Below are 11,414 nucleotides of genomic sequence, written 5' to 3'. Positions count from 1 at the left end.
AGGGTCATACCCCGAGGGGGGGGTGGTCATACCCCGAGGGGTAGGATGGTCATACCCCGAGGGGGAGGGAGGGAGGGAGGGGGGGGTGGTAATATCCGAGGGGGGGAGGTTATACCCCGTGGGTGAGGATGGTCATACCCCGGGGTCATACCCCTTGGGGAGGATGGTCATACCCCTTGGGGGAGGGGGAGGGTCATACCCCGAGAGGGGGTGGTCATACCCCGAGGGGGAGGGAGGAAGGGGGGGGGGGGGGTCATACCCCTTGGGGGAGGATGGTCATACCCCTTGGGGAGGGGGGAGGGTCATACCCCAAGGGGGAGGATGGTCATACCCCTTGGGGGAAGATGGTCATACCCCGAGGGGGAGGGAGGGAGGGAGGGAGGGGGGGGGTGGTCATACCCCAAGTGGGAAGATGGTCATGGGAGGGTCATACCCGAGGGGGAGGGAGGGAGGGAGGGGGGGGGGGTGGTCATACCCCAAGTGGGAAGATGGTCATGGGAGGGTCATACCCGAGGGTGGGAGGTGGTCATACCCCAATGGGAAGATGGTCATACCCTTGGGGACGATGGTCATACCCCTTGGGGGAGGGGGGAGGGTCATACCCCGAGGGGGGGGTGGTCATACCCCAAGTGGGAGGATGGTCATACCCCTTGGGGGAAGATGGTCATACCCCGGGGGTCATACCCTGAGGGGAGGATGGTCATACCCCGAGGGGTAGGATGGTCATACCCAAGGGGGGGAAGATGGGGTCCCACTTGTGGTCATACCCCAAGTGGGAAGATGTTCATACCCCTTGGGGGAAGATGGTCATACCCCGGGGGTCATACCCTGAGGGGAGGATGGTCATACCCCTTGGGGGAAGATGGTCATACCCCTTGGGGGAAGATGGTCATACCCTTCAGCTTGGGCAATGTATGGACCCGCCTCAAGGTCCTCAGCCTCTGCTTCCATAACGGAAGACACGTCAGCAGGATTGAGGAGGTCCTCGAAGTATTCCTTCCACCTTCCGACAATACTGTGACTAGCACAGAAGTCCAACAACAGAACACCACTCGGATTCAGATCAGGGAGGCCGTTCCTCCCAATCACGCCCCTCCAGGTATCACTGTCGTCGCCCACGTGGGCATTGAAGTCCCCCAGTATAACTATGGCGTCCCCGGTCGGAGCACATTCCAGTACCCTTCCCAGGGACTCCAAGAAAGCGGGTACTCTACACTGCTGTTCGGCCCATAGGCCGAAACAACAGTGAGAGACCTATCCCAACCTGAAGGCGTAGGGAAATGACTCTCTCGTTCACCGGGGAGAACTCCAACACATGGCGGCTAAGCTGGGGGGCTATGAGCAAGCCCACACCAGCTCGCCGCCTCACACCATGGGCAACTCCAGAGTAGAAGAGAGTCCAGCCTCTCTCCAGGAGTTGGGTTCCAGAGCCCAGGCTGTGCGTGGAAGTGAGCCCGACTATCTCTAGCCGGTACCGCTCAATTTCCTGCACGAGCTCGGGCTCTTTCCCCCCCAGTGAGGTGACATTCCATGTCCCCATAGCTAGAGTTTTTGTCCGGGGTTTGGGTCGCCGGGATCCCCGTCCACAGCTGCCGCCCAAACCACATTGCACCGGCCCCTTCTGAACCCTCTCGCGGGTGGTGGGCCTACGAGAGAGCGGGCCCACGTCGCTTCTTCGGGCTGTACCCGACCTTTATTTTGAAATGCTACATCGGAACTTTCTGAGACTTATTGTGTGACACCTGGGGTGGCTATCATGCTGCAGTGAGATTGGTCACTGGCAACAGGGCATTTCCTTTTAATTGCACTTTCAAAACAGATAGTAAATCTGATGAGGTGTGGGATTTTGGGTGGCCTTTATTTTGAAATGCTACATCAGAACTTCCTGAAACTTGTTGTATGACACCCTGGGGTGGTCTACTATCATGCTGAAGTGAGATTGGTCACTGGCAACAGGGCGTTTCCTTTTGATTGCACTCTGAATCCTACAACCAGCTGATTGCACGCGAACGAGGACCGCGTGTGCCAACTTTGTTCATTCATTTTGTTCATTGATTTTGGCTACCGATCATCCACTTCCGCCGGCTCAGCGAACCCACGTGTCACTAGTTAAAGGACCAATAGCTGAGCAGATAAACTCGGTTTACTGACTCCGCTATTGTGTGGTGATAAACGGGTTTCAGAGAACTGGAGTGGTTCATTTTCCTATTGGGTGTATTCCTTTTCCTTCTGTCTCTTTCCTTTCTCCTTTACACTAATCCTTCTGAACAGTGAGGCGAAAGCCGGTCACGCGGCCACGAACCGTAACATGTAACCGTAACACATGTTCTTCTGTGGTCATTTTGAGTATTGTTAAATTACTGGTGTATTATTCTACTAATTAATCTACTGATTAATTTGTGATTTGTGTGATATATATTTTTTTCTTGTTTGTTTGATGTTTGTTCTTCATGTGGTTACTTATCTGTGTGCTGGCTCCCCCTAGCGTAATTCTCCACCATTTTAGTTATAGTCTGCTGCCATCTTGTGGTCGTAGCCTGCCTTCATTTTAGTTATAGTCTGCTGCCATCTTGTGTTCGTAACCTGCCTCCATTTTAGTTATAGTCAGCTGCCATCTTGTGGCTATAGTCTGTCGCCATTTCAATTGTAGCCTGCTGCCATTTTGTTTGTTTTTAGCCTTTAGCTTGTTAGCCACCCTCGAGCTAACTTGCTCGCCGCCATTTTGTTTGTTTTTAGCCTTTAGCTCATTAGCCGCCTTAGCTAACTTGCTAACCTCATTTGTTTGTTTTTAGCCTTTAGCTTGTTAGCACCCTCGAGCTAACTTGCTAACCTCCATTTTGTTTGTTTTTAGCCATTAGCTTGTCAGCCATCATCTGGCTAGCTCGCCAGTCTCTTCTTTGTTTATTGTCTACCCGCAGACCTGGGCAAACTGTTCCACAAAGGGCGGTGTGGCTGCAGGTTTTTTTCCAACCAAGCAGCAGCACACCAGACTTCACTCATTTAATCAACTGATCTCAGTCTTCAGACAGTTGATGGTCAAACTGTGTGCTCTTGGTTGGTGGAGCAAAAACCCGCAGCCACACGGCCCTTTGTGCCCAGGTCTGAGTCTACCGCCAGTGTTAACTCTCTCTCACTCTCTATATACACAGACACACACACCCACACACATACACACACTGTTCTGAATGTCTTTTGTGCTGTATCTGTATACCTATTGTAGCTAGTAGTTTAGTGTGCACTCAGAAATTGAATTATAATAGCTTTGTTTTGAAGTGATATTTATCTTGGATGCTGTTACTTTAATAAATTCGTTATAGTTAACCTGTCTGGACTGTGCTTATTGTGGGAGGTATAATGACAACAGTTGGATCCGTGACAGCCAGTGCTCGAGTTACCCTTCAAACATTCAGAGACTGTTTTTCCCTAATCAATTGGCTATTGGTCCCTGGTGACAGGGTGGTGCCCCAATCTTTATGGATGAAGCATACACTGATTTGCTTCAATGATTATTCCCCATAATCATTGACTCTTTTGCCAATCCCTTACGCAACAAAAAATATTCTCAATATATTAGATGACTAATATATTGCAGGTCTATTCATATATTGTAAATTTTAAATAGTAATATATCATAAGATATATTACGTAATGATATATTATATTATATGTGTGATATATTATAAGGTATATTAAAATACTGCAATTATTGCCGTTTTCATATATTGAAAAATACACTATTTTATATTGTAATGTATTACTAAATATATTAAAATATGTCCCATGTTACAGGAGATTATATATCGGAAGAGGCATTTTAAATGTATGTAATTATATATGTAAAATTATATGAGATGTTACACCTCAATATACAAGATGATATAATGAGATTTATAAAGGAACATATATCTGCAGTGCAGTGTCATCATGCAATATGGTCGACAATCTAAAATGATTGTTGCTTGATAACTACCTCGAATTGTAAAATCTTGTCACATTGTATTATAAACCTTTGTGCAATGCTCTAGCATCCGATAAGCCTTAAGACTCATGGCTCTCTTAATCAAACCGGCCATTCTGCATCATATTTCATCTGTTTAGTCACACTGCCACCTAAATGCTTCATTGGAATTCTAATTAAGTTAGTGGAAACAGGGCATGACTTTGTATCCATCCATCCATTTTCTATACCGCTTATCCATCAAGGGGAGCTGGAGCCTATCCCAGCTGACTACGGGCGAGAGGCGGGGTTCACCCCGGACTGGTCGCCAGTCAATCGCAGGGCCAACACACAAAGACAGACAACCACACACTCTCACACTCACACCTAGGGGCAATTTAGAGTAGCCAATTAACCTAATGTGTATGTTTTTGGTATTGTGGGAGGAAGCCGGAGTACCCGGAGAAAACCCACGCAGGCACAGGGAGAACATGCAAACTCCACATAGAAGAGCCAAAACCGGGATTCGAACCTGGAACCCTCTTGCTATGAGGCGACAGTGCTAATGACTTTGTATCTTTAAATGAAAACACATTCCCTCAGAGACCTGTAAATGGTCAGACAGTATATCTTGAACCTTTTGCTTAAAGGTCCCCTTGTGTTTTGTTGTTGTTATTTTAAATGTTTTTTAAAATAATTTTTGTGCTGAACATCTGTAAATGTAATAAATGTTTTCTCAAAGTGAATTTTAGAATCAGTATGATATCGTACTTTTTTTGTTTATTTGTCATGTCTGCAAACTTTCAGCAACATATCACATGCCGGAACATGAGTGAATGGACTCTGGACTACTGCTATACAGTGTAGAGGCATAGCAGGACAAGAATGGGTACAAAGTGCAAATCTGGCCAGGACCCTATTAATTCATTAATTAATTTATTTAGCTGGTTGTCTGCGTCTGCTGTGTCGTCCCTCGTGAGGATTGTGTTTGCGGGCGTGTGCTCTCTGCCCTCGCCGTGGGACGTGCCTGCGTAGTGCGCAGCATGTGTGTGAGCTCTCTTCATCTGGGTAAGCTTCCCTTTCTCTTTTCCTTTATTTCACTGTGTCTACTGGTTTAACAGGGTAATAACTTCCTTTGGTGTTACTGTTGTTCCACTATTGAGCCATTTAGCCATTTAATGTGAATAATATTAAAGCCTGTTGCATGTAGTAGCATAGTTTGACTTCAGGGTGGCGCATGCGCATTATATTCAGCCGTTGTATCTACCGCGTCAGTCTGACGTTTCAGTTGAAATTGGAAAGAAGACAAGAATACGGTCCAAGAGAAAAGAAGGTAAAAAATACATACAAATCGCTCAATTCTTCTTAAAAGTTATCAAATTCAATACTAATTAGTTGTTTTATATCAAAAGATCAGCCCAGAGGTGAAAAGCAGCGTGAAGCCAGATTGAATGTTTTTTTTTCAGCGCGAAGCTCCGGTAAGCAGAGCTACTTGCTACAGCAACTACATTAGCAAGAAATGACAGTTATTGTAGAATTGAATATGATATCGACCACAATAATTTCACTATTACAAAAAACCAGTCGGAGTCTGAGGAACGATAATCAATAACCTATATTCAATTTAACCAGCAGTGGTAGACTTTTATCATTGTTATGGTTTTATACTATTTCCAAAATAGTTCGCTGTTTCTGTTAGCTGTGGGCTAAATTTAGACTGGAAGTCTATGGGGTTGGCTAGCTGGCTAATGCGGACTTAGTCAAATACGGTGAACGTTGGTCACCTCAGCAGTAGTAGATGTAGCGTTGCCATGGAAGCCATTCGTGGGAATCGTTACCTACAGGTTGATTGTCCGGTTCATACACCGTGTTTGTTTTGTTTTGATTCGCTATGTTTGTATATAAAGAAGTAATGAACTGTTCATAGAAATACATCATACATCTTCGAAATCGGGGATGGGGGTCATACCCTGAGGGGAGGATGGTCATACCCCGGGGGGGGGGGATGGTCATACCCTGAGGGGAGGATGGTCATACCTCAAGGGGGAGGATGGTCATACCCCTTGGGGGAGGGGGGATGGTCATACCCCGAGGGGGGGGAGGAGGGGAGGATGGTCGGGGGGGGGGGGGTGGTCATACCCGAGGGGGGGAGGTGGTCATACCCCAAGTGGGAAGATGGTCATACCCCTTGGGGGGGGATTGTCATACCCCTTGGGGGAGGGGGGAGGGACATACCCCGAGGGGGGGGGGGGTCATACCCCGAGGGGTAGGATGGTCATAACCCGAGGGGGAGGGAGGGGGGGGGGGTGGTCATACCCGAGGGGGGGAGGTGGTCATACCCCAAGTGGGAAGATGGTCATACCCCTTGGGGGAGGATGGTCATACCCCGGGGGTCATACCCCTTGGGGGAGGGGGAAGGGTCATACCCCGAGGGGTAGGATGGTCATACCCGAGGGGGAGGATGGTCATACCCCTTGGGGGAAGATGGTCATACCCTTGGGGGAGGATGGTCATACCCCTTGGGGAGGGGGGAGGGTCATACCCCGAGGGGGGGGGTGGTCATACCCCAAGGGGGAGGATGGTCATACCCCTTGGGGGAAGATGGTCATACCCCGTGGGTGAGGATGGTCATACCCCTTGGGGGGGGGGGGAGGGTCATACCCCGAGGGGGGGGATGGTCATACCCCGAGGGGGAGGGGGGGGGGGGGGGGTCATACCCGAGGGGGGAGGTGGTCATACCCCAAGTGGGAAAATGGTCATACCCCTTGGGGGACGATGGTCATACCCCTTGGGGGAGGGGGAGGGTCATACCCCGAGGGGGGGGTGGTCATACCCCAAGGGGGATGGTCATACCCCGAGGGGGAGGGAGGGAGGGGGGGGGGGTGGTCATACCCGAGGGGGGGAGGTGGTCATACCCCGGGGGTCATACCCCTTGGGGGAGGATGGTCATACCCCTTGGGGGAGGGGGGAGGGTCATACCCCGAGGGGGGGGTGGTCATACCCCAAGTGGGAAGATGGTCATACCCCTTGGGGGAGGGGGAGGGTCATACCCCAAGGGGGAGGATGATCATACCCCTTGGGGAAGATGGTCATACCCCTTAGGGGAAGATGGTCATACCCCAGGGGTCATACCCCTTGGGGGAGGGGGGAGGGTCATAACCCGAGGGGGGGGTGGTCATACCCCAAGGGGGGTGGTCATACCCCAAGGGGGAAGATGGTCATACCCCGGGGGTCATACCCCTTGGGGGAGGATGGTCATACCCCTTGGGGGAGGGGGGGGAGGGTCATACCCCGAGGGGGGGGATGGTCATACCCCGAGGGGGAGGGAGGGAGGGGGGGGGGTCATACCCGAGGGGGGGAGGTGGTCATACCCCAAGTGGGAAGATGGTCATACCCCTTGGGGGAAGATGGTCATACCCCGGGGGTCATACCCCTTGGGGGAGGATGGTCATACCCCTTGGGGGAGGGGGGGGAGGGTCATACCCCGAGGGGGGGGATGGTCATACCCCGAGGGGGAGGGAGGGAGGGGGGGGGTCATACCCGAGGGGGGGAGGTGGTCATACCCCAAGTGGGAAGATGGTCATACCCCTTGGGGGAAGATGGTCATACCCGGGGGTCATACCCCTTGGGGGAGGATGGTCATACCCCTTGGGGGGGGGGGAGGGTCATACCCCGAGGGGGGGGTGGTCATACCCCAAGGGGGAGGATGGTCATACCCCTTGGGGGAAGATGGTCATACCCCAAGTGGGAAGATGGTCATACCCCAAGGGGGAGAATGGTCATACCCCTTGGGGGAAGATGGTCATACCCCTTGAGGGAGGGGGCAGGGTCATACCCCGAGGGAGAGGATGGTCATACCCTTTGGGGAGGATGGTCATACCTCAAGGGGGAGGATGGTCATACCCCTTGGGGGAGGGGGGATGGTCATACCCCGAGGGGGGGGAGGAGGGGAGGATGGTCGGGGGGGGGTGGTCATACCTGAGGGGGGGGGATGGTCATACCCCTTGGGGGAGGGGGAGGGTCGTACCCCAAGGGGGAGGATGGTCATACCCTTGGGGGAAGATGGTCATACCCCAAGTGGGAAGATGGTCATACCCCAAGGGGGGAATGGTCATACCCCTTGGGGGAAGATGGTCATACCCCTTGAGGGAGGGGGCAGGGTCATACCCGAGGGAGAGGATGGTCATACCCTTTGGGGAGGATGGTCATACCTCAAGGGGGAGGATGGTCATACCCCTTGGGGGAGGGGGGATGGTCATACCCCGAGGGGGGGGAGGAGGGGAGGATGGTCGGGGGGGGGTGGTCATACCTGAGGGGGGGGGATGGTCATACCCCTTGGGGGAGGGGAGGGTCGTACCCCAAGGGGGAGGATGGTCATACCCTTGGGGGAAGATGGTCATACCCGGGGGTCATACCCCTTGGGGGAGGATGGTCATACCCCTTGGGGGAGGGGGGAGGGTCATACCCCGAGGGGGGGGTGGTCATACCCAAAGGGGGGGGGATGGTCATACCCCTTGAGGGAGGGGGGAGGGTCATACCCCGAGGGAGGGAGGTGGTCATACCCCAAGTGGGAAGATGGTCATACCCCTTGGGGGAGGGGGAGGGTCATACCCCAAGGGGGAGGATGGTCATACCCCAAGGGGGAAGATGGTCATACCCCTTGGGGGAAGATGGTCATACCCCGGGGGTCATACCCCTTGGGGGAGGATGGTCATACCCCTTGGGGGAGGGGGGAGGGTCATACCCGAGGGGGGGGTGGTCATACCCAAAGGGGGGATGGTCATACCCCTTGGGGGAAGATGGTCATACCCCTTGAGGGAGGGGGCAGGGTCATACCCCGAGGGAGAGGATGGTCATACCCTTTGGGAGGATGGTCATACCTCAAGGGGGAGGATGGTCATACCCCTTGGGGGAGGGGGGATGGTCATACCCCGAGGGGGGGGAGGAGGGGAGGATGGTCGGGGGGGGGGGTGGTCATACCTGAGGGGGGAGGTGGTCATACCCCAAGTGGGAAGATGGTCATACCCCTTGGGGGAGGGGGGGGGGGTGGTCATACCCGAGGGGGGGAGGTGGTCATACCCCAAGTGGGAAGATGGTCATACCCCTTGGGGGAGGATGGTCATACCCCTTGGGGGAGGGGGAGGGTCATACCCCAAGGGGGAGGATGGTCATACCCCTTGGGGGAAGATGGTCATACCACGGGGGTCATACCCCTTGGGGGAGGATGGTCATACCCCTTGGGGGAGGGGGGAGGGTCATACCCCAAGGGGGGGGGATGGTCATACCCCAAGGGGGAAGATGGTCATACCCCTTGAGGGAGGGGCAGGGTCATACCCGAGGAGAGGATGGTCATACCCTTTGGGGAGGATGGTCATACCTCAAGGGGGAGGATGGTCATACCCTTGGGGAGGGGGGATGGTCATACCCCGAGGGGGGGGAGGGGAGGATGGTCGGGGGGGGGTGTCATACCTGAGGGGGGGAGGTGGTCATACCCCAAGTGGGAAGATGGTCATACCCCTTGGGGGAGACGGTCATACCCTTGGGGGAGGGGGGGGGGTGGTCATACCCGAGGGGGGAGGTGGTCATACCCCAAGTGGGAAGATGGTCATACCCCTTGGGGGAGGATGGTCATACCCCTTGGGGGAGGGGAGGGTCATACCCCAAGGGGGAGGATGGTCATACCCTTGGGGGAAGATGGTCATACCCCGGGGGTCATACCCCTTGGGGGAGGATGGTCATACCCCTTGGGGGAGGGGGAGGGTCATACCCTTGGGGGAGGATGGTCATACCCCTTGGGGGAGGGGGAGGGTCATACCCCAAGGGGGAGGATGGTCATACCCCTTGGGGAAGATGGTCATACCCCGGGGGTCATACCCCTTGCGGGAGGATGGTCATACCCCTTGGGAGGGGGGAGGGTCATACCCCAAGGGGGGGGATGGTCATACCCCAAGGGGGAAGATGGTCATACCCCTTGAGGGAGGGGGCAGGGTCATACCCCGAGGGAGAGGATGGTCATACCCTTTGGGGAGGATGGTCATACCTCAAGGGGGAGGATGGTCATACCCTTTGGGGAAGATGGTCATACCCCGGGGGTCATACCCCTTGGGGGAGGATGGTCATACCCCTTGGAGGAGGGGGGAGGGTCATACCCGAGGGGGGGGATGGTCATACCCCAAGGGGGGGGATTGTCATACCCCGTGGGTCATACCCCTTGGGTGAGGATGGTCATACCCCTTGGGGGAGGGGGGAGGGTCATACCCCAAGGGGGAGGATGGTCATACCCCTTGGGGGAGGGTCATACCCCGAGGGGGGAGGATGGTCATACCCCTTGGGGGAGGGTCATACCCCGAGGGGGGGGTGGTCATACCCCGGGGTAGGATGGTCATACCCCTTGGGGGAGGATGGTCATACCCCTTGGGGGAGGGGGGAGATGGTCATACCCCTTGGGGAGGAGGGAGGGTCATACCCCGAGGGGGGAGATGGTCATACCCCTTGGGGGAGGATGGTCATACCCCTTGGGGGAAGATGGTCATACCCCTTGGGGGAGGCGGGAGGGTCATACCCGAGGGGGGGTGGTCATACCCCGAGGGGCAGGGAGGGAGGGTGGTCATACCCAAGGGGGGAAGAGGGTCATACCCCTTGGGGGAGGAGGGAGGGTCATACCCCGAGGGGGGGTGGTCATACCCCCAGGGGCAGGGAGGGAGGGTGGTCATACCCCGAGGGGGGGTGGTCATACCCCCAGGGGCAGGGAGGGAGGTGGTGGCATACCCAAGGGGGGAGGTGGTCATACCCCTTGGGGAAGATGGTCATACCCTGGGGTCATACCCCCCCATGGTCATACCTCAAGGGGGAGGATGGTCATACCCCTTGGGGGAGGGGGGATGGTCATACCCGAGGGGGGGGAGAGAGGGGAGGATGGTCGGGGGGGGGGGTGCTCATACTGAGGGGGGAGGTGGTCATACCCCAAGTGCGAAGATGGTCATACCCCTTGGGGGAGGATGGTCATACCCCTTGGGGGAGGGGGGGGGGTGGTCATACCCCGGGGGTCATACCCTTTGGGGGAGGATGGTCATACCCCTTGGGGAAGGGGGGGGGTCATACCCCGAGGGGGGGGTGGTCATACCCCGAGGGGTAGGATGGTCATACCCCGAGGGGAGGGAGGAGGGAGGGGGGGGTGGTAATACCGAGGGGGGGAGGTTATACCCGTGGGTGAGGATGGTCATACCCCGGGGGTCATACCCCTTGGGGGAGGATGGTCATACCCTTGGGGGAGGGGGAGGGGGGAGGGAGGGTCATACCCCGAGAGGGGGGTGGTCATACCCGAGGGGGAGGGAGGAAGGGGGGGGTGGTGGTCATACCCCTTGGGGAGGATGGTCATACCCTTGGGGGAGGGGGGAGGGTCATACCCCAAGGGGGAGGATGGTCATACCCCTTGGGGGAAGATGGTCATTACCCCGAGGGGAGGGAGGGAGGAGGG

The sequence above is a fragment of the Scatophagus argus genome, chromosome 18 (assembly GCF_020382885.2).
Source record: "Scatophagus argus isolate fScaArg1 chromosome 18, fScaArg1.pri, whole genome shotgun sequence".
Lineage (NCBI taxonomy): Eukaryota > Metazoa > Chordata > Actinopteri > Scatophagidae > Scatophagus > Scatophagus argus.
This window is presented reverse-complemented; position numbering follows the sequence as displayed.